Source organism: Ambystoma mexicanum, chromosome 5q (assembly GCF_040938575.1).
Source record: "Ambystoma mexicanum isolate Mex_15411 chromosome 5q, UKY_AmexF1_1, whole genome shotgun sequence".
NCBI classification, from domain to species: Eukaryota; Metazoa; Chordata; class Amphibia; order Caudata; family Ambystomatidae; genus Ambystoma; species Ambystoma mexicanum.
In genome coordinates this window covers 255,675,509-255,701,376 of record NC_090933.1, presented here as the reverse complement: position 1 = coordinate 255,701,376, position 25,868 = coordinate 255,675,509, and positions in this window count along the sequence as shown.

Sequence of the window (25,868 nt, the reverse complement as noted above, 5' to 3'; positions counted from 1 at the left end):
TGTGTGTGTGGCCGACCATGCCGTGACTCTTTGCACTGACATTGGCGTTGACTTTCATCAGATTTGGAACAGCAGTGTTTACTTTGGACACTCACCTCCATCGCCAGATTTAGTTACGCCACACTCCATCTCATCTACGCCTTCGATGGACTCCGTCCCAATAATGCTTGTGCATATGTCCTCCTACGGGGTGAGCTTTATGGGTGAACTAGGTCATCCTCCAGTTTCCATGGCCTGGATGCGATTGACGGATAATATTTTGCGCACCCTTAGGCGCAGGTCGTCCCATCCCTTACGGCAGTCTTTCACTGTGCTGGGTGTGTTGCCCACTGCACTAACCTTTCTGGGAAACAAGTGCCCAGATCTCTTTTTTACGTAGCACTGCCTCTCTCCTCATGTTGCTGGAGAAGACTGTGCCTGCATGCTCGTGCAAAGTGTCCACAAGCACCTCGAGCTCGTCCTGATTAAATCTTTCCTTTCTGAGGCGGGAAGATCCCTTCTTCAGGGCCTTCAGCATTCTTGTCTTGTAGGGGGAAGCTTTCTGACGATCAGCAGTGTCCCAGGGGTCATGTGTGCTGAGGATGGCAATGAATTGTGTTTTTAAATATGGCCGCCGTGCTGCTTCCCGTTCCTGTGTGATGGCGCTATTTCCGGTTCCGCTCACTGATGAGGCCCAGCAAGGCTGAAACACGTGTATGGGGTTGCTGTTGGTACTCTTGTTCAGAGAGGAATTGCCATAGAATTTTGGTGCTGGACTGCCCATGTGGGCGGGACAAAGACTGATATGCAAATGGTTATTTCCCATCTGTGAAAGGTACAGTGAGCAAAAAGCGTGTGCTGCAAACTTTCATCTCAGAACAGGTTATCATGCCATGTTCTTTCTGGAGAGGAGCGCCTGCTACCTTTTTTGAAACCGTAAATATCGGTGTCCACTAATTACAGTCACCGCTATTTACGGTCACCGCTAATGACTCATTGAACTATGTCGGTAGTGTAATCTGCGCTTAGCTTGATGCTGGTAAGGGATTTTTGGGAGCCTTTTGCGGCATGGCGCTAGGTACCTTACCGGCATGGCACAAAGTTTGTGCCCGCAAAGTCGTAATAGTCCTCTATTAGCAGACTGGTGCCAGCACGGACACGCTATTTGCGCCATGCCTGTAAGGGACGTTACTTACCCCCAAACTCGGAATGAGGGCCAATAGCATAACCTAGAGGAAAATCTAAAATAAAAGTAAAAGGAAGAAGCAGAAGAATATAGGAAAGAAAGCAAAGAAAACTAATTCTAAAATCTTCCATATCAAGAGGGATGAGTGTTCCCTGGTACAGAATGAATTTGGCAGCTAAGAACTAATTCCTACTCAGCAAAAGAAAAGCAACATTAAACATAAGAACACAAAGGTTAAGACTATAAAGAAGAAATTAATCACCTGGATAAGGAGATAATCAAAAAAGGATGAAGGCCTTCTGGGGGGTGCAAGTGAGGTGCCTGTGTCCCAATGGAACCACTAATACAGTGGTCTTCAAACTGTGGGGCTAACTTGAAGGTTGCCTATGGGGGGCACAGAGCTAATTAAAATGGGACTATGGTGATAGTTTTAATAGAAAATATAAGCATTTATTTGCAAATATTAGCATTTATGGCTTGTGAGGGGGCCTGGAAATATGATTTTACTCACAGGGGGGCTCAGCATAAAAAAGTTAGAAGCCCACTGCTCTAATATGACATTAGATCTTTTCAATGACGGACAGTCACATTTTGTGCATGATTTAGGGACTCTAAATGACCACAGACTCTATGTAAATTTGTGCGTTGCCCTGACATTGACCCCATGAGTATGGAAGAAAAAGGAAATCGCATTGCAAGGCGTACATAAATATACGCTGTTGTAGTGATGGTAAAAGGGCTGTTACTTGTGATACAGTTTCCCATGAGAACCACTGTACTAAGATTTTATTATATGAAATCGTCTCAAAGGAATCAGATCTTCAAATCAATAGAGCTCACATTCTACAATTGTTTGCTATCTATTATACCAGTACAAAGAGTACTCTAATTCCAGGACCTTGAAATAATTGAATGTATTGAGAACACTACCAAGAACATCACATGAGTACACTGTGAAACGTTGAGTGTTGTTCAATTTAATTCTTCAATTTCATACTGACTTTATGAGAATGGGTTATAAACTGAGAGCAGATGAAAATCTATCTAATAGTAAGTTATCATGTGCCAAGAATTCTGATTTAATCAATATGTCCAAAACAAGTGGTAAACAGAGAGTAACATGGGGTAAAGAAGATGACTGCTCTCTAAAAGACACCATTCTAATGCAGAATTGGCAAAACTTGCCTGGCACTTTACAACCTGATTTGAAGAATCGTCACTTATGTTATCTCATTTTATTTATGGAACTTGAGGGGGGCAAACACATTTAAACAGTAAGAGCCATATTTTTCAAGAACTTTGCACTAGCAGCATCTATGTGTTATAAGAAAGCTGGTTTTCTAGTCCAATAACAATGTATGGAAAAATCATGATAATGCACCCTGCTATTATGGGCAGACTTATTATGGGTAATCGTAATAACAAACAACTGAGGAAATTAGATATCAGCCCGTATAATCCAAACATATATATTGGCAAAAAAAGATAAAACTGATGGATTCAGTTGTAAATGTGATCATGGTAAATGTCTATGACCTCCTGGAGGAAATTAAACTGTACATTGTATTGGTTGATAAGTCAAACACTGGTGGAACTGAATGCAAACCAATCTGAAGAGATAGTCAGCATTAGTGGTGATTTCAATGCCCACTGCTGTGGATTGGATGAATTTGTAATCAATACTAATTCAGATATGTTTTCACTTTAGCTGCATTTATATGCATTTAGGTGAAGGGAGGAAATCACCATTGCAGGAAATGGCTAACTGATGGAGTTAGAGTTCATCATGATTAATAGAGGAAATCTTGTAGACAAGCCCAGCAATTTTACCTGGTCAATGGGCATTAAATATGCTATAAGCCTTGGCCTCTGCCTGAACGACGATAAAACTGAAATCCTGCTCCTCGGATCAGACCATAACCTAACCAAACTCACCCTGGACTATGCCTCATTTAACATCGACAATAATATTATTAAGGTTATGCGAGAGGTTAAAACTCTAGGTTTTTACCTCGACTCAGCTCCCACCCTTAAAAAGCAAGTGAACTCCCTCGCCTCTACAACCACTTACACATGTAACCTCATCCGTGCAGCCAGACCATTCCTGTCCAGTGCCAGCTGCCTCACCTTGGCCAATGCCCTTGTCATGCCCAGACTGGACGATTGCAACGCCCTATACTCAGGTGCAAATATGTCGGTCATTGACAAACTCCAGAGATTACAAAATAATGCCCAAAGAGCAGCTTTGAATATCCCACGTAGAGATCATATCTCCAAACACCGGACTGAGGCCCACTGGCTAAAGATAAAGGACAGAATCCTCCTTAAAACTATTTATCTCACATCCAAATGCCTCAACAATCAAGCACCTCCCTACCTAGCTGAAAGAATCAACTGGAGACCATCAAACCGACTGACGAGATCTGCCAACACCTTCTTACTTGAAGTCCCGAGATTCAAACTTACCACAGCGGGTGGATCTAGCTTCCCTGTTAGAGCTGCACAATCATGGAACATACTCCCACCTGACCTCAGACGCCCATTACCCTACACTAGATTTAGATGTAACGCTCTCAAATGGCTGCACAACAATGATATGTAACGATATTCACCCTTATCTAGCTGATCATGTTATACATATGTTAAGACGGTATTCTTCTATGCTTACCCATCTTGATCCTATATGTACTGTATCACTTGTATCATTTGTTGTAAGTTACCTCTGCTTTGTAATAGCCTGTGTCAGGCACTGTAACTAAGTTTCGAGTCTACTTGTATTGTTGCGCCCAGATGCCCAAGGGCTTGGAGTGCATTTTCAAATAAACAAACAAACAAACAAACAAACAAGGTATTGATTCTATAATAAGAAGAAAAACTACCATAGAGTTAGTCGGCTGGAAACTGATTACAGCAAAAGTAGTGACCACTACTCATTGAAACTGAGTTTGCAACTGGGGCATATAGTAAAACTAAGAACCAGGCAGGTGCCACAGCGAGTTATGCAATGGGCAGTGGAATTAATTGGACGAAGGGCAATTTAAATGCCATTTCCATACATATGAGCCCTAATAATATGGTAGATTGGGTTTGAATTCTAACCACCAAATGTGGATGTGTTGGAGTATGGCCTGTTTGTTATGAACACCCTACTTATGAGAATGAAGAACAGATTGTGGACGTTAAAAGGCACATTACTACTCTGAAGATCGAGGTAAGTATTTAAAGTAGAACAAAACCCATTATGAAAATTGGATGACACAGAACAAATCTAATATCAATAACTCTAATTGGCAAATGCTGATAAAAGTTCTAGGCATAGAGGACATACAAAATTGTTGGTACCTAAATCAACAATCTTAAGGAGACATGATTAAGTCTCAAATGTATCCTATCAGTGAAAAAGAGTGGTGTACCTTTATCAACAAGAAGAGCTTAGGAAATCTGTCAATCCTTGTGGAATTGTGATGACAAGGATGATATATATGAAATCATAATCAGATAAAAACATTCTACGACTCATGGGCCAGACAGCCAGGTGATTATTGTTCTTAAAGCCAACCCACTGTTCTGTGTCTAACTTTAAAAATAAGTTGTTGATAACATTGTGGAAACAAAGAACATACCTGATTCCTGGAAAGAATATTTTATGATTCCAATATTTAAAAAGGGAGATCGACCTCCACCCCTATAAATTATAGATTGCTAGCAATTCTAGATACTGCCAGTATATATTTGTGACTACAATCTTAAAAGAATTAACCAGGTGGGTTAAAAAACGAAGGTCTATTAAGCAAATACCCTACCAGTTTTTAGAAGTGCTCTACACCAACACACAATTTATTAGTACCTGTAATACTAAAGGAATCTAGACAGTATACAAAACCAACTCCTTTATATCTGTTTTTTATTGATTTGGGCAAATATTTGAATGTGTTGACAGGCAGTTGTTATGGAAAAGCTGGAACAGTGGGGAATTCTGAAGGGATGTTATTTGAGGTCAAGGAATTCTACAGTGATACATTGATAGGTAACAACATGGGAAACTTTATGTAAAAAATGTCAATGCATTGTGGTTTAAAACATGCATGCGTCCTGGCTCCCATGTTGTTCAATCTGTACTTTGCAGATTTATCATTCACCCTAAGCAAGGTGAAACATTCATCCCCAAAAGTTATAACTGAGCGTAAGCCGTGGTTGGCTTATGCTAACAATGTCCTAATATTGGACCAACATATCATAGGACATCAAAGATCTATTAGAGCTGCAGAGGCTTAGAACCTTACAGTTAATATTGACTCAATTAAAAGTATGTGTGTTGTGAAGATTAAAGTGTCTCCTAATCTGTGGAAGATAGGTGGACATGGTATTGAAACTGTTCGTGCTTTAAAATATTTCGCAGTGGTGTTAAACTCTTCTAAAAACTAGAGACACTTATTAAGGAAAATAGTTAAAAATATTTTTCAGTTGATATCCTCCTTTAGAAGCTACACTTCTAAAAATGGATGGCTTTACCATGAAGGGACTAATACTAATGTATACCATAGATGTTGTCCCTCGCATCCTGTATGAGTTGGACACATCTATCGCCTCCCGTTTTGACTGCTTGAAGACCTTAAAGGAAACATTATGACAAGCATCTTTGGTTTGCCACAATGCATGCCTATTGAAAGTGTTTGGCTATACATGTGCATTATATCATTGGAAACACTTGTAAAGATCAGTAAAGAAATTCACTTTATCACTTTATCTGAAGGCTATTAAAAATCCTGATTGCCCACTTCTTAATATTTTGGGCAAATATATATTACAGGGCACAAACACAGCTTCATATGACATTATTAATATAAACTCACCCTTTTTAGGAGCATTGAGTGGTCTCCTGATCTTGACCCACAATTAGGCTCTTTGGTTAAGAACTTGAAAGAAAATGCCAAATGCTTAGATTGGAGCTATAACAGTGAATATATCCGAAAGAAAAATAAATCACTGGTTAATTGTTGTGGTTTCCAAATAGGATAAATAAAAACACACGCTTATATTCTTATGTTTCCTTCAAATAAGTATCAAAGAACTCATTAGGATGAATCAACTTCCAATCTTCAAGGTCCCGGTACCTAGACTGAATATTTCTAGTGCAAATGCATACTGATGTCTTTGTAAAAACTTTGCATTTACGTAAATCTCTCAGCATTTATTAACTCAAGGTGCTGCTGTTGAACCTCTGCAATTAGCACATTTAGGGGATTTCGTTCATGAGACATGTATAATCAAGTGCAATTAGTTTGGCATAGATGCCTGATGGGCAATCTAACTTCCCTGGTACATGCATTAATAAGATTGTTATATGAATTACAAACTCTACTAAGTATGAATTCATGTATGGTAAGAAACTAATGTATTCAATTGTGTCATGGGTGAATATTTGTTTTAGCATCTGTTTTTGGACAAGAATGGATTTTATTGTATGTCGAATGAATTTAGGCTAAATAACATGATTATTGTTTAACTAACTTTTTGGAATGCAGGTGATTTGTACTATTATGTTGTTATTGATAATGTTAAAACATATTTAAACGTTTTAATGATGGTAGTGTGAAAGGCTGACTGGTTTAAATGTAACAAACTATAATAATAATAATAATAATAATAATAATAATAATAATAATAATAATAATAATAATAATAATAATAATAATAATGAATACCCATTATATGGGGGCATGAGTCTGAATTTATGCCCAGTGGTAGTTTCCTAATGAAAATGAATGAAAATTACAGATGATGGTAAAGTCTATGCCAGGAGTGGGTATCCAGCATCACCTGGATGGTTAACATCTATAAGGTGAGGCCACATAGAAGTAGTCATACTTAGTTGCCTTGTGCATGCAGTGGCTGTACATGCCTTTTATCATCTACAACTCATACCAGTGTATGGGAATATCAAAGTCATTGTCATTATCCACCTCAACCTGACTGAGAATTAGTTCGCCCTCAAACCAGGGTACGTCAGCACGACCTTCTGCGAGTTTGTAAATTGTGTATAGTTCCGACTACCTAGATGTACATTATTCTGCCTCTAAGCGCAACTTAAGTCTTGTATATTGTATTATATTGTATTATTTCAGATGTAATGTCGGCAGTTCGTATTTTGCCTGTATTTCTGTAGCATATGTAAGCTTCGCATATCCTTCTGCGCCCTGCTACTCCTGGGTCTGGTGCGCATTATAAATGCAATAAACAAAAAAACTATATGTGCAGTAGCTAATATATGGTACAGATTAGTATACTAAGCATGCAATGGGTAAATGCATGAGAAGGTGTTTGCAAGACCAACCTATAATGGTTGAATTGATGAATGTTTCCGATTATTACATGGTTATATTTTTGGAAGTTGATTCGTGATTGGAAAGTGATCATATTTGAGTGTCACTGGTATTGGAAATTGATTATATATGCTCACAACCGGTATCTATGAATATTGCTACACTACTTACATCTACTATCAATTGCAAATCTGTAAAATGGGAAACACTGGATAAAGATCAAGAAGTACGAAATTCTTAAAAAGGCAATAGTTTCATGTTTTGCCAAGCCAAATGATATACAACTGTGCCGAGCACCATCCAGCTGGTTCACATGACTTCCTAACGTGACCCACATTGCCCTCTTATTCCAACTCTCAAGGGCGTCCTCATCATGGGCGTCCTCATCATGGGCGTCCTCTTCAAATGGCGGCCTATCTAAAGTTGTAACTTATTCTCTGTTTGTGCGTTTTTGCCCCAGTTTGCCTGCACCCTCTTACCTTCATTTTCCATATGCAGTTTACCTCACTATGGGGCCCTATTCTCGCTTCTACTACAACCTTTTCCATTCTCTCTCACTTTTATATTTATTCTCAGTGCCATAATATATTGCTATGCACTACTCATCTCGACTCTGTTACTGTTTCCTCTTCTCATAACCATTCAAATTCTACTTACCCCCCCATCTCCTTATATGCTGTCCCAATCATCTCTGTTGGTTTATGGATTGCCCATTCAGTCTGCAATAAACCCCACTCCATTCTCGAATTCTTCTCTCGTCTTAATTTACAATTCCTTTGTCTCACTGAAACTTGCCTTCCTCCTTGCAATAATTCTACTCCTGCTTTTCTGTCTTCAACATTGACAAAATGATCCCACACTCCTCGACTTATTAGTAGGTGTGGTGGTGTTGGCAACCTTTACCATCCCTCATGGTTAGCAGATCATTCTATTCCTTGTCTCCCTTCCTTTAGTTCGTTCAAATATCACTTTTCCTCATTTTCTAAATGTTTCTCTTGCTTTCATCATTGTATATTGACTCATGGTCCCCTCTTTTGCTTCGTTTTTGTCTCACACTCCCTCCTTTATTTTTTATCCTATTTTACTATATATGCTGACTACTTGCTGACTTTAACCTCCACCTTTCTTCTATTAACTTAACTACCCCTTTCTATCTCTTCTTGACTCATTATCCCTTACCCCCCTTTCCTGCCCTCCCATGCTCTCGTGACCTCATCTTTTCTACCATCCTACCTAATACTCACAATCTATTCTTCTGATCACTTTCTTCTTTCCTTTTTTTATTCACTACCCCTTGCTACATCTCCCCCTCCAACTACCATTCCATTTTATCACTGTGATCTATGGTCCTTTTCTACATTGGCATATCTCTCCTCCATTGCTTCAGTGCTGCCTTCTGTTCCATGCTTCTTTAACATTTTTCCTGATCATGCTGCATCCACTTTGCATATCTCTCTCCTTTCTACTCTTGATCTTCAATATCCCTCCCATCTCTTCCTGCAATCCCTCAAAAACATGGCTATTTCCTGCCCTGTGGTCTCTTTGCTATTCTCCCTTCTCTATGCAAAGCTGAAAGACAATGGAAGAACTCCTGCACTCCCTTTCTTCTTACTACTCTCTCTGCCCTACCTTCCTACTATGATTCTGAATCATATTTCTTACCTCTTACTTCCTCTATGTCTCAACACCCCGTGTCATTTCAATTACTGAATTAAATGCTTTCTCTATCTCCCTCTGATCCTTCAATCACTTCTAAACTCTTTTCCACTGACTTTGCAGAATATCTCACCTCTAATGTCTCCTCACTTTGTCCATCCTTCTTGCCTTCTTCCACTTCCACTCCCTCTCTCCCGCTCTATTTCCCTTGTTCCATTTCCCGTATTTTTTACACTTTACCCCCTTTCCGCCTTCTCTACCTTTACAAATTCTGACACTGCCTCTCTTCTTTTGAATTCCCACTCTACAACATCCCCATCTGACGCTCTTCCCTCATCACTTACTCCTACTATATACCCATCTATTATCTCCTATCTCACCTCTCTTTTCAATCTGTTGCTATAATTCCCATCTATCCCTTACTACTTTAAACATGCTATCATCATTCCCATATTTAAAAACCCTTCTCTTGACCATTTCTCTCCCTCTAGTTTCTGACCTATTTCTCTTCACTCATTCCTCTCTATTGTTCTAGAGAGAACTGTCTACACTCTTGCATCTAATCTTTGCTACCTACTATTCAATCTGGCTTTCATTTAGCACATTCCATCACAACAAACCCTCCCCTACCTTCCCTATCCTAAACATTTCTGCTGCCTTTGATACTGACAAACGCCTTCTTTTGGTCTCACTGGTAATGTTCTCTAATGGTTTTGCTCTTACCTCTCCTCTCGCACTTATTAAGTATCCTCTGCTATTCCTAATCTATACAATTCCTATTTAATTTCTAGTTTACCCTTTTCACCTCTCCTTCCACTTCTGTGCCGACGAGTCGCAGACGAGTCAGAGATGTTCTTCTCCTTTTCCTCCTTGTCTGATTCTCTCCACTCTACTGTTTCTGCTTGGCTTCTAACTGTAGTATTGGATGTCTTCTCACTTGCTTCACTTCAACCCATCAAAAATGATATCATTTTCTTTTCTGCATCTTCCCCATCTCCTCTTGCTCCTCCTTCTGGTCTCTTATTCCTCCATGTTTTATTTTCCTTTTTCCCACTTGCTGGAATTCTTGGCATCACATGTGACCCTCCCTACCTTTGCTCTCTACTGTCTCCTTGCAGTCCTTCTCATTTTCCATGCTCCTAATATGTACACCTCCACACAGTTCCAAAACATCTCTGTGGCCCTTCTCATTTTTTTATTTTCCATTCACGCTCTAAAACCTTGGAACTCTCTTCCACCGGATATCCACTTTTCCACTTCACTAGACATCTTCCATACTAGGTTAACACGTCACCTTCTCTCTTCTATCTCTGCTGCCTAACTTTCATCTAACCGTCATCACGTTACTCTCATTGCTTGATTTTGTTTTGTCCAGTCGATTATACTTTGTGCCCTGCATTGGCGAAAGCTCTACATAAGTTTCAATAAAATACAAAATATGGGATTCTTGCAATATGATTATCAATGCCATTCGCCGACATGTAACATAACCTAGAAAGAAGAGCACTTTTAACCAAAACACCATGGAATGACAAAGATTAATGTGTTTGCAAGGAAAGGATATTGGATCTTGTGAAAAATGGAACTGAGTCTAATAGAGATCAAGTAATGTTGGTATGTCTATAATATTACGATCTCAGGAAGATTAAAGAGCACATGTATTTGTAAGAACCTGTAATCACTTAATTGTTCTGTTGCAAGTGGCAACTAGTGACAGCAAATTGGTTTGGAATATTGAAAAGGGATTGGGGAAAACATGAAAATATAGCAATTCTGCATCCATGAATATGAGTAGTGCACTTATTTCATCTGCTTGTGCAGAGAGGCCATGTTTGTTTTCAAAGTTGGTGTAGTTATGATTGCAAATAAAAGGAAACTACCAAGGATAAAATCACAACAATTTACCATCACACAAGATGAATGTGTTGATACCTTTTATTGGACTAAATGAAAATACTATGCAAAGATGGAAAGAATGCATTAGTTATCAAAGTCCCACAGACCTCTTCATCGGATGTTGCAGAGTGAAATGCTTAGTAAAGGAAAGCCACAGTACACATCATTTTCAAAATGAAGAAAACAAAAGGGCCGTTTTAAACTTCATTGGCGAGGAAACAGTATGCCTGGAATGTGGGTCTGGAATTTTTGTTTTATCTAAAAGGGCATAAAAACTCCTGGGAGCAGGGGACACATAACGTCTTTCAAACAGTACACATTCTGAGAGTTGCATTTAACAAAAAAGAAAAAAAACATGTTTTTCAATGTAACAATTAAGTTAGGTTCAGGCAGTCTTAAGGTATGACCTATTGATTTCCTAAAATTGCTGGTTATTTTAAAATGTGAATTGAAGTGTGACGTTTGAAAACACAAGATTAGGAAACATGGTCAGGATCACATTTTCCTCATTTTCAGCCTAAAAATGTGTTTTGCATCCTTCACGTGTTGCCAGGACATTGTATGTTTCCTGGCAAAATGTGCCTTCATGGTTAAACACGAGCACTCCCAAATATTACCTCACTATACCTCAAGCTTCACAATGGTTTTCTCACTTGCACACAATGTGGCAAATGCAAAGTATGTCACCCATTATTTAACTATTTCACTGACTGCTGTTATATAGGGCTCAAAAGTGGGTGCCCTTCATTAGAGCTTAGACACCCAAGATTTCCGGCATTGGTGTCATATGCGTTTCACATATTAGGGGTCCTGAACAATAGTGTCTGCCAGCTGTTGGTGCAAAATGGTACTGGAGGGGTGTGTTCTGACTTTGTTGATTTGATTGCATTGATGGACATGGGCTCAAAGTTGGCAAAGTGTATCATAAAAATGAATATCTATGCTCAGCCCGCTGTCTAATTCTGAAGCCACATTGTTGTCGGAATGTAAACCAACGTGAACATAATATTATGCCCATAGCCAGTAGCCACATTCTTCCAGGGATTAACCCCATTGTTGCAAGCATTCAAACCAAAGTAAACATACTACTGTGACCATGGGCAGTAGCCACATTCTTCCAGGCATTCAATCCAAAGTAAACATAATGCTGTCGCCATGACCAGTGGCCAGATTGTTCAGGGCATGGCCGATGGCCACAACAATATGAACTGTTATTATTACAACTTACCATATCCATACTCTGTGACAAACAAACGTCAATTTTTACACACCATAACACATGCATTTTTCCTTTTCATCTTTCCCTCACCCTCTGCAGACAGTCAAAATAACTAGAAATGTACATAACTATTAGTCACACTTACAAGTTTCATTGCATAAGTATGAAACCCAAATTAAGCATTGTTGAAGCATATAACATTACACCACCATTCTCAAAAGATGTTTGACACATAGCGATTTCAAAATATCCAGACCAGACTACGTGTGCAGTTTGCAAATCCAACACGGTGTCTGTATAAACACTTTTGATACTTTTCACATTGTTCAATTGACCAAACACTGATTGGCTCAGAGGCATACGCGAATCTGAGTCTGTGGATGGACAGAGATATCACTATTTGTTTTGCCCTTCAATTTGAGCATTTTAAAAAAATCTACTGAACAAATTGACACAAAATTTACAAAAGCATGCTGTCACGGCAAGCCCATTTTTCTTTGAGCAAGTTTGGTGCAAATCCATCCAGAGGTTTGGGCTGTAGCTGCGGGCAAATTTATTTTCAATTCATGTCTATTGGGATTTCAAACGTTTTGGGACATGCCCTATAACATTTCCCCAACTTGACGACACTGCACAAAACTTTGTTAAGTAATTCATAGTGGGCACTATATTTTTTTGGACAACGTTTCATGAGATTTCGACGAACGGCGCAAAAGTTATAAACCGCCCGAAAACTGCCTTTCCTATGGGAAGAGCAACTTAATCATAACTGCAGGGTCACTACCAAAGAACCACGTTAGTGGCCATGTAGTTATGGTTAAGTTGGTGTTTCCATAGGAAGAGCACTTTTTGGGCGGCGCATAACTTCGCTCTCCCTGGACGAATCCTCACCAAACTTTGCAAAAAAAGTATTTGGGTCACTCTGAATTGAAAAGTTTGGTGAGGATTCGTCCAGGGGGGGCAAAGTTATAGGGAGGGTCCCAAAACCATAGACTGAATGGGAAAACATTTTTGCTCGCGTCTACAGCCCAAACCGCTGGATGGATTTTTACCAATTTTGGACCAGGAGCACCGGCTTGGTCCCGAAAGCGTGCTTTTGCAAATTTGGTGAAAATCCGTCCAGTAGATAAAAAAATTAGTGATATCTGTGTTCGGTCCGTGGACACACTTCCCTGTTCCCTGTTCGCTCCGCGGACAGTGTCCTGATTGGCCAATTGGCTTGCGTGATGTCAGCGGACATGCGACGTGTTCGCTGATTGGACGGCGTGGAGCGTGAAGCGCGTCAGATTTTTGGTAGCGCCCGCCATCTTGGATTCGCGGACGTCCGCGGACAGCGCAGTGAAACTTTGTTCAAAATTTGTATTTAGTAGAGTGTGTTGGTGTGTAGGAGTGTTTGGAGGGTGGGAGTGTATGAGATAGGATGAAAGTTGTGTTTTTTTATGTGTTAGACATTGTTTTTGTGTTCGATTTGACTGCGGACATCACGGGTGTTCTGAAATGTTCTAAATAAACTGAATGGGGGGTGTTCTGAGGACTCAATATGTGTCCGTTTTGTTCGCAAGCAAGCTGAAACTGTTCTAAGAACACTCGTGGTGTCATGAAATGTTCGCAAATAAACAAAATGGGGGTGTCCTGAGGACGCTGTCTGTATTGTTCGTTGTCAGGTTGAATGTGTTCTAAGAACACTCGCGGTGTCCTGAAATGTTCGCAAATACACAAAATGGGGGTGTTCTGAAGACGTTGTCGAACACTCGCTGTGTCCTGAAATGTTCGCAAATATGAATGGGGGGGTTGTGGCTGGCAAGTTGAATGTGTTCTAAGAACACTTGCGGTGTCCTGAAATGTTTGCAAATAAACAAAATGGGGGTGTCCTGAGGACGCTGTCTGTATTGTTCTCTTTCAAGCTGAATGTGTTCTAAGAACACTCATGTTGTCCGGAAATGTTCGATAATAAACAAGATGGTGGTGTTCTGAAGATGCTTCTAAGAACACTCGCAGTGTCCTGAAATGTTCGCAAATAAACAAAATGGGGGTGTCCTGAGGACGCTGTCTGTATTGTTCTCTTTCAAGCTGAATGTGTTCTAAGAACACTCGTGGTGTCCTGAAATGTTCGGAAATAAACAAGATGGTGGTGTTCTGAAGACGCTTCTAAGAACACTCGCGGTGTCCTGAAATGTTCGCAAATAAACAAAATGGGGTGTTCTGAGGATGCTGTCCGTATTGTTCTCTGTCACGTTGAATGTGTTCTAAGAACACTCGCGGTGTCCTGAAATGTTCGCAAATAAACAAAATGGGGGTGTTCTGAAGACATTTCTAAGAACAATCGCGGTGTCCGTGGAATGTTCGTGGGGGTGTCCTGAGGACGCTGTCCGTATTGTTCTCTGTCAAGTTGAATGTGTTCTAAGAACACTCTCGGTGTCCTGAAATGTGCGCAAATGCACAAAATGGGGCTGTTCTGAAGACATTGTCGAACACTCGCTGTGTCCTGAAATGTTTGCAAATATGAATGGGGGGTTGTGGCTGGCAAGTTGAATGTGTTCTAAGAACACTCGCGGTGTCCTGAAATGTTCGCAAATAAACAAAATGGGGGTGTCCTGAGGACGCTGTCCGTATTGTTCTCTGTCAAGTTGAATGTGTTCTAAGAACACTCGCGGTGTCCTGAAATGTTTGCAAATAAACAAGATGGTGGTGTTCTGAAGACGCTTCTAAGAACACTTGCAGTGTCCTGAAATGTTCGCAAATAAACAAAATGGGGGTGTCCTGAGGACGCTGTCTGTATTGTTCGTTGTCAGGTTGAATGTGTTCTAAGAACACTCGCGGTGTCCTGAAATGTTCGCAAATACACAAAATGGGGGTGTTCTGAAGACGTTGTCGAACACTCGCTGTGTCCTGAAATGTTCGCAAATATGAATGGGGGGGTTGTGGCTGGCAAGTTGAATGTGTTCTAAGAACACTTGCGGTGTCCTGAAATGTTTGCAAATAAACAAAATGGGGGTGTCCTGAGGACGCTGTCTGTATTGTTCTCTTTCAAGCTGAATGTGTTCTAAGAACACTCATGTTGTCCGGAAATGTTCGATAATAAACAAGATGGTGGTGTTCTGAAGATGCTTCTAAGAACACTCGCAGTGTCCTGAAATGTTCGCAAATAAACAAAATGGGGGTGTCCTGAGGACGCTGTCTGTATTGTTCTCTTTCAAGCTGAATGTGTTCTAAGAACACTCGTGGTGTCCTGAAATGTTCGGAAATAAACAAGATGGTGGTGTTCTGAAGACGCTTCTAAGAACACTCGCGGTGTCCTGAAATGTTCGCAAATAAACAAAATGGGGTGTTCTGAGGATGCTGTCCGTATTGTTCTCTGTCACGTTGAATGTGTTCTAAGAACACTCGCGGTGTCCTGAAATGTTCGCAAATAAACAAAATGGGGGTGTTCTGAAGACATTTCTAAGAACAATCGCGGTGTCCGTGGAATGTTCGTGGGGGTGTCCTGAGGACGCTGTCCGTATTGTTCTCTGTCAAGTTGAATGTGTTCTAAGAACACTCTCGGTGTCCTGAAATGTGCGCAAATGCACAAAATGGGGCTGTTCTGAAGACATTGTCGAACACTCGCTGTGTCCTGAAATGTTTGCAAATATGAATGGGGGGTTGTGGCTGGCAAGTTGAATGTGTTCTAAGAACACTCGCGGTGTCCTGAAATGTTTGCAAATAAACAAAATGGGGGTGTCCTGAGGACGCTGTCCGTATTGTTCTCTGTCAAGTTGAATGTGTTCTAAGAACACTCGCGGTGTCCTGAAATGTTTGCAAATAAACAAGATGGTGGTGTTCTGAAGACGCTTCTAAGAACACTTGCAGTGTCCTGAAATGTTCGCAAATAAACAAAATGGGGGTGTTCTGAGGACACTGTCTGTATTGTTCGTTGTCAGGTTGAATGTGTTCTAAGAACACTCGCGGTGTCCTGAAATGTTCGCAAATACACAAAATGGGGATGTTCTGAAGACGTTGTCGAACACTCGCTGTGTCCTGAAATGTTCGCAAATATGAATGGGGGGGTTGTGGCTGGCAAGTTAATTGTGTTCTAAGAACACTCGCGGTGTCCTGAAATGTTCGCAAATAAACAAAATGGGGGTGTCCTGAGGACGCTGTCCATATTGTTCTCTTTCAAGCTGAATGTGTTCTAAGAACACTCATGTTGTCCTGAAATGTTCGATAATAAACAAGATGGTGGTGTTCTGAAGATGCTTCTAAGAACACTTGCGGTGTCCAGAAATGTTCGCAAATAAACAAGATGGGGGTGTCCTGAGGACGCTGTCCGTATTGTTCTCTGTCAAGTTGAATGTGTTCTAAGAACACTCGAAGTGTCCTGAAATGTTCGCAAATAAACAAGTTGGTGGTGTTCTGAAGACGCTTCTAAGAACACTCGCGGTGTCCTGAAATGTTCGCAAATAAACAAAATGGGGTGTTCTGAGGATGCTGTCCGTATTGTTCTCTGTCACGTTGAATGTGTTCTAAGAACACTTGCGGTGTCCTGAAATGTTCGTAAATAAACAAAATGGGGGTGTTCTGAAGACATTTCTAAGAACAATCGCGGTGTCCATGGAATGTCCGTGGGGGTGTCCTGAGGACGCTGTCCGTATTGTTCTCTGTCAAGTTGAATGTGGTCTAAGAACACTCTCTGTGTCCTGAAATGTGCGCAAATACACAAAATGGGGGTGTTCTGAAGACATTGTCGAACACTCGCTGTTTCCTGAAATGTTTGCAAATATGAATGGGGGTTGTGGCTGGCAAGTTGAATGTGTTCTAAGAACACTTGCGGTGTCCTGAAATGTTCGCAAATAAACAAAATGGGGGTGTCCTGAGGACGCTGTCCGTATTGTTCTCTGTCAAGTTGAATGTGTTCTAAGAACACTCGCGGTGTCCTGAAATGTTTGCAAATAAACAAGATGGTGGTGTTCTGAAGACGCTTCTAAGAACACTTGCAGTGTCCTGAAATGTTCGCAAATAAACAAAATGGGGGTGTTCTGAGGACGCTGTCTGTATTGTTCGTTGTCAGGTTGAATGTGTTCTAAGAACACTCGCGGTGTCCTGAAATGTTCGCAAATACACAAAATGGGGGTGTTCTGAAGACGTTGTCGAACACTCGCTGTGTCCTGAAATGTTCGCAAATATGAATGGGGGGGTTGTGGCTGGCAAGTTGAATGTGTTCTAAGAACACTTGCGGTGTCCTGAAATGTTTGCAAATAAACAAAATGGGGGTGTCCTGAGGACGCTGTCTGTATTGTTCTCTTTCAAGCTGAATGTGTTCTAAGAACACTCATGTTGTCCGGAAATGTTCGATAATAAACAAGATGGTGGTGTTCTGAAGATGCTTCTAAGAACACTCGCAGTGTCCTGAAATGTTCGCAAATAAACAAAATGGGGGTGTCCTGAGGACGCTGTCTGTATTGTTCTCTTTCAAGCTGAATGTGTTCTAAGAACACTCGTGGTGTCCTGAAATGTTCGGAAATAAACAAGATGGTGGTGTTCTGAAGACGCTTCTAAGAACACTTGCGGTGTCCTGAAATGTTCGCAAATAAACAAAATGGGGTGTTCTGAGGATGCTGTCCGTATTGTTCTCTGTCACGTTGAATGTGTTCTAAGAACACTCGCGGTGTCCTGAAATGTTCGCAAATAAACAAAATGGGGGTGTTCTGAAGACATTTCTAAGAACAATCGCGGTGTCCGTGGAATGTTCGTGGGGGTGTCCTGAGGACGCTGTCCGTATTGTTCTCTGTCAAGTTGAATGTGTTCTAAGAACACTCTCGGTGTCCTGAAATGTGCGCAAATGCACAAAATGGGGCTGTTCTGAAGACATTGTCGAACACTCGCTGTGTCCTGAAATGTTTGCAAATATGAATGGGGGGTTGTGGCTGGCAAGTTGAATGTGTTCTAAGAACACTCGCGGTGTCCTGAAATGTTTGCAAATAAACAAAATGGGGGTGTCCTGAGGACGCTGTCCGTATTGTTCTCTGTCAAGTTGAATGTGTTCTAAGAACACTCGCGGTGTCCTGAAATGTTTGCAAATAAACAAGATGGTGGTGTTCTGAAGACGCTTCTAAGAACACTTGCAGTGTCCTGAAATGTTCGCAAATAAACAAAATGGGGGTGTTCTGAGGACACTGTCTGTATTGTTCGTTGTCAGGTTGAATGTGTTCTAAGAACACTCGCGGTGTCCTGAAATGTTCGCAAATACACAAAATGGGGGTGTTCTGAAGACGTTGTCGAACACTCGCTGTGTCCTGAAATGTTCGCAAATATGAATGGGGGGGTTGTGGCTGGCAAGTTAATTGTGTTCTAAGAACACTCGCGGTGTCCTGAAATGTTCGCAAATAAACAAAATGGGGGTGTCCTGAGGACGCTGTCCATATTGTTCTCTTTCAAGCTGAATGTGTTCTAAGAACACTCATGTTGTCCTGAAATGTTCGATAATAAACAAGATGGTGGTGTTCTGAAGATGCTTCTAAGAACACTTGCGGTGTCCAGAAATGTTCGCAAATAAACAAGATGGGGGTGTCCTGAGGACGCTGTCCGTATTGTTCTCTGTCAAGTTGAATGTGTTCTAAGAACACTCGCGGTGTCCTGAAATGTTCGCAAATAAACAAGTTGGTGGTGTTCTGAAGACGCTTCTAAGAACACTCGCGGTGTCCTGAAATGTTCGCAAATAAACAAAATGGGGTGTTCTGAGGATGCTGTCCGTATTGTTCTCTGTCACGTTGAATGTGTTCTAAGAACACTTGCGGTGTCCTGAAATGTTCGTAAATAAACAAAATGGGGGTGTTCTGAAGACATTTCTAAGAACAATCGCGGTGTCCATGGAATGTCCGTGGGGGTGTCCTGAGGACGCTGTCCGTATTGTTCTCTGTCAAGTTGAATGTGGTCTAAGAACACTCTCTGTGTCCTGAAATGTGCGCAAATACACAAAATGGGGGTGTTCTGAAGACATTGTCGAACACTCGCTGTGTCCTGAAATGTTTGCAAATATGAATGGGGGTTGTGGCTGGCAAGTTGAATGTGTTCTAAGAACACTTGCGGTGTCCTGAAATGTTCGCAAATAAACAAAATGGGGGTGTCCTGAGGACGCTGTCCGTATTGTTCTCTGTCAAGTTGAATGTGTTCTAAGAACACTCGCGGTGTCCTGAAATGTTTGCAAATAAACAAGATGGTGGTGTTCTGAAGACGCTTCTAAGAACACTTGCAGTGTCCTGAAATGTTCGCAAATAAACAAAATGGGGGTGTTCTGAGGACGCTGTCTGTATTGTTCGTTGTCAGGTTGAATGTGTTCTAAGAACACTCGCGGTGTCCTGAAATGTTTGCAAATACACAAAATGGGGGTGTTCTGAAGACGTTGTCGAACACTCGCTGTGTCCTGAAATGTTCGCAAATATGAATGGGGGGGTTGTGGCTGGCAAGTTAATTGTGTTCTAAGAACACTCGCGGTGTCCTGAAATGTTCGCAAATAAACAAAATGGGGGTGTCCTGAGGACGCTGTCCGTATTGTTCTCTTTCAAGCTGAATGTGTTCTAAGAACACTCATGTTGTCCTGAAATGTTCGATAATAAACAAGATGGTGGTGTTCTGAAGATGCTTCTAAGAACACTTGCGGTGTCCAGAAATGTTCGCAAATAAACAAGATGGGGGTGTCCTGAGGACGCTGTCCGTATTGTTCTCTGTCAAGTTGAATGTGTTCTAAGAACACTCGCGGTGTCCTGAAATGTTCGCAAATACACAAAATGAGGGTGTTCTGAAGACATTTCTAAGAACACTCGTGGTGTCCGGGGAATGTTCGTAGGAGGTGTCCTGAGGACGCTGTCCGTATTGTTCTCTGTCAAGTTGAATGTGTTCTAAGAACACTCGTGGTGTCCTGAAATGTTCGCAAATACACAAAATGGGGGTGTTCTGAAGACATTTCTAAGAACACTCGCGGTGTCCGTGGAATGTTCGTGGGGGTGTCCTGAGGACGCTGTCCGTATTGTTCTCTGTCAAGTTGAATGTGTTCTAAGAACACTCGTGGTGTCCTGAAATGTTCGCAAATACACAAAATGGGGGTGTTCTGAAGACGTCGTCGAACACTCGCTGTGTCCTGAAATGTTAGCAAATATGAATGGGGGGTTGTGGCTGGCAAGTTGAATGTGTTCTGAGAACACTCGCGGTGTCCTGAAATGTTCGCAAATACACAAAATGGGGTGTTCTGAAGACGTTGTCGAACACTCGCTGTGTCCTGAAATGTTTGCAAATATGAATGGGGGGTTGTGGCTGGCAAGTTGAATGTGTTCTAAGAACACTCGCGGTGTCCTGAAATGTTCGCAAATAAACAAAATGGGGTGTCCTGAGGACGCTGTCCGTATTGTTCTCTGTCAAGTTGAATGTGTTCTAAGAACACTCGCGGTGTCCTGAATTGCTTGCAAATAAACAAGATGGTGGTGTTCTGAAGACGCTTCTAAGAACACTTGCGGTGTCCTGAAATGTTCGCAAATAAACAAAATGGGGGTGTCCTGAGGACGCTGTCCATATTGTTCTCTGTCAAGTTGAATGTGTTCTAAGGACACTCGCGGTGTCCTGAAATGTTCGCAAATAAAGAAGATGGTAGTGTTCTGAAGACGCTTCTAAGAACACTTGCGGTGTCCTGAAATGTTTGCAAATAAACAAAATGGGAGTGTTCTGAGGACGCTGTCCATATTGTTCTCTGTCACGGTGAATGTGTTCTAAGAACACTCGCGGTGTCCTGAAATGTTCACAAATAAACAAAATGAGGGTGTTCTGAAGACGTTTCTAAGAACACTTGCGGTGTCCGGGGAATGTTCGTAGGGAGTGTCCTGAGGACGCTGTCCGTATTGTTCTCTGTCAAGTTGAATGTGTTCTAAGAACACTCGCTGTGTCCTGAAATGTTCTCAAATACGCAAAATGGGGGTGTTCTGAAGACGTTGTCGAACCCTCGCTGTGTCCTGAAATGTCCGCAAATATGAATGGGGGGTTGTGGCTAGCAAGTTGAATGTGTTCTAAGAACACTTGCGGTGTCCTGAAATGTTCGCAAATAAACAAAATGGGGGTGTTCTGAAGACGTTTCTAAGAACACTTGCGGTGTCCGGGGAATGTTCGTAGGGGGTGTCCTGAGGACGGTGTCCGTATTGTTCTCTGTCAAGTTGAATGTGTTCTAAGAACACTTGCGGTGTCCTGAAATGTTCGCAAATACACAAAATGGGGGTGTTCTGAAAACGTTGTCGAACACTCGCTGTGTCCTGAAATGTTCGCAAATATGAATGGGGGGTTGTGGCTGGCAAGTTGAATGTGTTCTAAGAACACTTGCGGTGTCCTGAAATGTTCGCAAATAAACAAAATGGGGGTGTCCTGAGGACGCTGTCCATATTGTTCTCTGTCAAGTTGAATGTATTCAAGAACACTCGCAGTGTCCTGAAATGTTTGCAAATAAACAAGATGGTGGTGTTCTGAAGACGCTTCTTAAAACACTCGCTGTGTCCTGAAATGTTCGCAAATAAACAAAATGGGGGTGTCCTGAGGACGCTGTCAGTATTGTTCTCTGTCAAGTTGAATGTGTTCTAAGAACACTCGTGGTGTCCTGAAATGTTCGCAAATAAACAAAATAGGGGTGTTCTGAAGACGTTTCTAAGAACACTCGCGGTGTCTTGGAATGTTCATAGGGGGTGTCCTGAAGGCGTAGTCCATATTGTTCTCTGGCAAGTTGATTGTGTTCTAAGAACACTTGCGGTGTCCTGAAATGTTCGCAAATAAACAAAATGGGGGTGTCCTGAGGACGCTGTCCGTATTGTTCTCTGTCAAGTTGAATGTGTTCTAAGAACTCTCACATTGTTCTGAAATGTTCGTAGGGGGTGTCCTGAAGATGCTGTTCGTATTGTTCGATGGCAAGTTGAATGTGTTCTTAGAACACTTGCGGTGTCCTGAAATGTTCGCATAAACGAAATGGGGGTGTTCTGAGGACACTGTCCGTATTGTTCGTTGTCAAGTTGAAAGTCTTCCAATAACTATCGCGTTGTTCTTAAATGTTCGTAGGGGGTGTCCTGACAACGCTGTCCGTATTGTTTGCTGGCAAGTTGAAAGTGTTCTAAGAAAACCATAATGTCCGCGGACATTAAAGTTTTCATAGACCATAGTTGAAATGTTTGACTCTATGGATGTGATATGCTTGGGTGGTTGTGGCCAGGGCATAGAGTCTTGGCCACAACCATGGCCATTTGGCCATGCACTCAAGACTCTATGCCCTGGCCACAACCACCCAAGCATATCACATTCATATTTGCTTATAACTCTGGGTGAAAAACAAATGTATAAGGAACAAAGGTATTAGATACTATGGATGTGATATGCTGCAATGGTTCTCCTTATTATTGTATACTTACTATTTGGTCTAGTAACTGTAGTACATGTATTTCTTGTTAATTTCTGTGATAAAAGAAAATAGCATGTTAGTATTAGTATTTTGTAATGACTTATTACATTGTATAATCAACATACTTCTATTTTTTTTGGACCCTCATATTTAGTAGATTACAAATCAGAGTACTGTGCTATTTGCTCAGTTTCTGTATTTGTTGCTAAAATCATTGGATCTGTGGGAGAAAAAAAAAACATGTTGGATTAAAAAAAAAAAACTTTTTCTGTTATGCTACAGTTTATTTGTTTGTTTGTTTTCAGTGTTCACTTGTTGTTTCTGGCTAATGCTTTATACTTTGGCTTGTTGCATTTTTTTGGAGCAGTAACATATTATTTATTTGTTTTGATATTATAAAACTTTGGAGTAGTTAGATACCAATTGGTGTATTCTAACTGTCTATTTTTTGGTCTAATTTAGTGGTATTCATTTATCTGATTAGTTGTTGTAGAATCTTTGAGCAGTTAGGTAGCTTTTGGAGTATTCTAACAGTTTATATTTTTTTAACACAAGTTAACTTAGGGTTTAAATAGAGTTTAGTTATCAAATTTTGGTTTTAAGAACATCAAATAAGCGTTTGTAAGATTTGCTGGTAATCTCTCCTTTAGAGTAATGGTACTATCATTACATTCAAACCATCCACATTTCTTTTTCATATATGCAGTGTAGTGCCCTGAATTGGTTGTGGCTCCTGCGTGTTAGATTATACCTATTGTTGTGAAGGTTTTCTTACCAAGTGATATTTGACTATGTGTGAATCCAGTCAGCTTGCAGTTGTTTTTGGTACCATCTGCATTGTAACGTAGAAGCATTAGTATTATCTATTTACTATGTGTTTGTATTACTAACGTGGAGCGATTATCTGAATTGCAGGTAGAGCATAATCTACCGTGGTTTGCATTTTGTAAAAGTCGCTGAAATGGAATGGATTAACAATTTGGAATTGATATATATATAAAGCGTTCATTGGGGATTTCTTCTTGTGTCACATTGTTGCAGAGAGTGCATGTATGTTTCCACATGTATGACATCTAAAATATTTCATTTATAGGTATGTTTTTGTTTTCCAGTACTTGTAGTAAGTACATTAGAAATTCGTGTGGATCTTCCTGTGAGTTTATAGTGAATTTCACCATTCCAGCACAGTAGTCCAATTGTTGTCTTATTCCATAAACACTATACGTGTTGTCAGGATTGTTTGCTGCATTTCTGTGAAGTACTAACATTTGCAAACACAATGGGTCTGTACTGTGTAAGTAAATGTTGTCAACAATTGGTGGTAATTGAAATAGAATATTCATTGCTACATTTGCGTAGCAACTTACACCAACTATATTTGAGAATTGAAATGGTCCAGGTAGTTCTGTATCTAACTGCTGTTTTTGGAGTTTGTCTTCCTTCTTTAAAGAAGTACCTGGTTTACTTTCCCTAATTGATTCTTTTTTGCTTGTGGTACTTGATAAAGTATTCGTTTCTTTTACTCTCTTTGGAGGATTTGCAGTGACACCCTGTTGCATTTCTGTTTGATTTATTTTTCTTTTATAACGTTTTACTTTTTGTGGAACAGAATATGTGTTTAGGTGGGGGGGTGTATAGTGAGCGAAGTCTATTGTATTCTAAAATGCAAGGAATATCAGCGTTTATTTTACTTGCATCAAAGTTGATTAGAAATAGACCGTCAAGTGTACGTAAGCGTGATAGTGCTACGTAGCTCATGCCTTCTTTAAAGACTGTGTTACCAATATCCATCATTGCTTTGTCTAGGGTAAGACCTTGTGATTTATGAATCGTGACTGCGTTTGCAAGAGTTAGAGAAAATTGTTCTCTGCGTACATACATATCTTTGAAGATAAGGAATCTAGCTGTTGAGCGTCCTATCCTTTTTACTTCTGAAAGTTTGTCAAAGAGTATATTGACAAACTGAATTTTGTTGTCGCGTGGGTATGTTTGAAAGCCAACAACTGTACCCAGTGCTCCATTAACTAGTCCTTGGTCCACGTCAAGGTTACGTTTAAGCATTACTCTGCAATTTAAGGATAATTTTAATATCTTTTCTAAGCCTGCTGTGTTTGAGATTGATTTTTCTAAACTATTTAGTCTTGTTGTGGCTTGGTCACACATGGGTAGTGTCATACCATGTGCATCTAGTTTGTCTGTGGCGCTAATTTCCATGATTGGTTGCATTTCTTTACTTAGCATGATTTCATTGAATTTGAAACAGCTTGCAAGAGTTGGCATTAAGGCCATAAAATTGACATTTTTGTGGGCTAATTGTTCCATAACATCTGTAGCACATGCATTATCGCCATAAAGTGCATTAATGTGCCAGGTTTTCATTATTGCTTCTGCTTCTTTAGAAAGTATAACAACTCTGATACTTTTTAAAATGTTGGCATAAGTGAGATCTGCAGATTGCTGCATGTTTTCTGTTAATTCTCTGTATTGGAAATGTTGCCAAAGGTTGACATTTCCAATGCTGCCAACAGTTTTACGGCAGAGTTTGTGTCCTAATGTTTTAAAAATAGGCTCACCTTTTACTGGTGTTAATTGAAGCAGATCTCCAAAAACAATAATGTGTTTTCCTGCAAAGAGCTCTTCATAGTCTGTTTTGAGTACTTCTTGTAATCTGAGGTGAATCAAAGCTAACATCAGGTTGGAGACCATGCTCACTTCATCTATTAGTAGCATTTTCATTTGTTTCATTACTCTGCATAGTTCCATTGCAGCCTCTGCAGAAAGTTTGTAATAGTCTAATTTGTTCTGATGTTCTACTGGTAATAGTAGTAATCGGTGTAATGTAACACCACCTATGTTGTAGGCAGCTAAAACTGTGGGAGCAGTGACAACAGCTGACAGTTTGTTGTTTGTCAATTGTTGAAGGAACTTACTGATGATTTTGATTAGGAATGTTTCGCCAGAACCAGCTTCACCACTGACGTACAGTAGTATAGGTTTATAATTATGGCAGGAACATTCTTTATTTTCATGTTTTACACCATGTGCAATTTGTTTTGTTACTTCTTGAAAAATGCTACGTTGCTCATGGTTTAGTTTTGATTGTAGTATAGTTAAGTCTTCTTTATCTTCATACTGACACATGGTGTTTTCTAATTCTATCATAGCTAATTCTGCCTCATTTATTATTAGTGGTTCTCCCAGTGGTTCTTGGCT